Here is a 2,451-nt window from a genome sequence, read left to right on the forward strand (position 1 = left end):
CTTCAACAAAGGAGGCAAGAATATACAATAGAAAAAAGACAACCTCTTTAACAAGTGGTGCTGGGAAAACTGGTCAACCACCTGTAAAAGAATGAAACTAGAACACTTTCTAACACCATACACAAAAATAAACTCAAAATGGATTAAAGATCTAAATGTAAGACCAGAAACTATAAAACTCCTAGAGGAGAACGTAGGCAAAACACTCTCTGACATAAATCACAGCAGGATCCTCTATGACCCACCTCCCAGAATATTGGAAATAAAAGCAAAAATAAACAAATGGGACCTAATGAAACTTAAAAGCTTTTGCACAACAGAAGAAACTATAAGCAAGGTGAAAAGACAGCCTTCAGAATGGGAGAAAATAATAGCAAATGAAGAAACAGACAAAGGATTAATCTCAAAAATATACAAGCAACTCCTGCAGCTCAATTCCAGAAAAATAAATGACCCAATCAAAAAATGGGCTAAAGATCTAAACAGACATTTCTCCAAAGAAGACATACAGATGGCTAACAAACACATGAAAAGATGCTCAACATCACTCATTATCAGAGAAATGCAAATCAAAACCACACACCAGTCAGAATGGCTGCTATCCAAAAGTCTACAAGCAATAAATGCTGGAGAGGGTGTGGAGAAAAGGGAATCCTCTTATACTGTTGGTGGGAATGCAAACTAGTACAGCCACTATGGAGAACAGTGTGGAGATTCCTTAAAAAACTGGAAATAGAACTGCCATATGACCCAGCAATCCCACTCCTGGGCATGCATACCAAGGAAACCAGAACTGAAAGAGACATGTGTACCCCAATGTTCATCGCAGCACTGTTTATAATAGCCAGGACATGGAAGCAACCTAGATGGCTATCAGCAGATGAATGGATAAGAAAGCTGTGGTACATATACACAATGGACTATTACTCAGCCATTAAAAAGAATACATTTGAATCAGTTTTAATGAGATGGATGAAACTGGAGCCCATTATAGAGAGTGAAGTGAGCCAGAAAGATAAAGACCAATACAGTATACTAACACATATATATGGAATTTAGAAAGATGGTAATGATAACCCTATATGCAAGACAGAAAAAGAGACACAGATGTATAGAACAGACTTTTGGACTTTATGGGAGAAGGCGAGGGTGGGATGATCTGAGAGAAGAGCATTGAAACATGTATATTATCAAGTGTGAAACAGGTTGCCTGTCCAGGTTGGATGCATGAGACAAGTGCTCGGGGCTGGTGCACTGGGATGACCCAGAGGGATGAGATGGGGAGGGAGGTGGGAGGGGGGTTCAGGATGGGGAACACATGTAAATTCATGGCTGATTCATGTCAATGTATGGCAAAAACCACTACAATACTGTAAAGTAATCAGGCTCCAACTGATAAAAATAAATGAAGAAAAAAATTAAATTTAATTTTTAAAAAGCACTAAAAAAAAAAAAAAGAAAATGAAAAAGAATCATTTTGGGATATTTTAAGCAGCTCCAAGAGTCACAGAACTAGACAGTCCCTTAGAGATCAACTAATCCAAGCAGGCCTATAGTTTTATTATTGAGGAAAATGAGGTCAGCAGAGCAGGAAAAAAAAAAAAAAAAAGCTGCCGTCCAATGCAGGGGACATGGGTTCGATCCCTGGTCCGGGAAGATTCCACATGCCTCAGGGCGACTAATTTTATGTCCTGCAACAACTGAGCCCAAGGGCCCTAGAGCCCGTGCTCGTCAACAAGAAAAGCCACGGCAGTGGGAAGCCCATTCACCACAACTAGAGAAAGCCCACCCACAGCAATGAAGACCCAGCACGGCCAAAAAGAAATAAATAAATAAAATTAATTTTAAAAAGAGAGAGAGGAGAACTTCACTGACTTCTGCTGGGTGGACCACTCCTCTTTTTTAAATGTTCTTTATTTATTTTTTGTCTGTGCTGCTGCTGCTGGGCAGGCTTTTCTCCAGTTGTGGCAAGTGGGGGTTACTCTCTAGTTGCGGTGCCCGGGCGTCTCATTGCAGTGGCTTCTCCTGCTGTGGTGCATGGATTCTGGGGCTCACCAGCTTCAGTAGTTGCATCACATGGGTGCGGTAGTTGCAGCCCCTGGGTTGTAGATCACAGGCTCAGTAGTTGTACATGGACTCAGCTGCCCCGCAGTATGTGGAATCTTGCCAGATCAGAGATCAAACCAGCATCTCCTGCACTGCAGGTCTATTCTTAACCACTGAGGAACCAGAGAAACCCTGGACCTGTCTTCTCAACATAACTTTTCCCCACTTACTTAATTTCTCCAAATTTCCTCATAGGGACCCCATGCATTTCTTATCCTCTTACAACAAAACAGAACAGAGAGGAATGGGGGTGGGAAGTGGTGAGTTCTAAGCTGCAGAAAGCAGTCTACCCATGGGAAGACTGGGTAGCCAGTCTCTGGGAAGCCAGAGGCTGGGGGAAACCAC

Source organism: Odocoileus virginianus, chromosome 31 (assembly GCF_023699985.2).
Source record: "Odocoileus virginianus isolate 20LAN1187 ecotype Illinois chromosome 31, Ovbor_1.2, whole genome shotgun sequence".
Taxonomy (NCBI): Eukaryota; Metazoa; Chordata; class Mammalia; order Artiodactyla; family Cervidae; genus Odocoileus; species Odocoileus virginianus.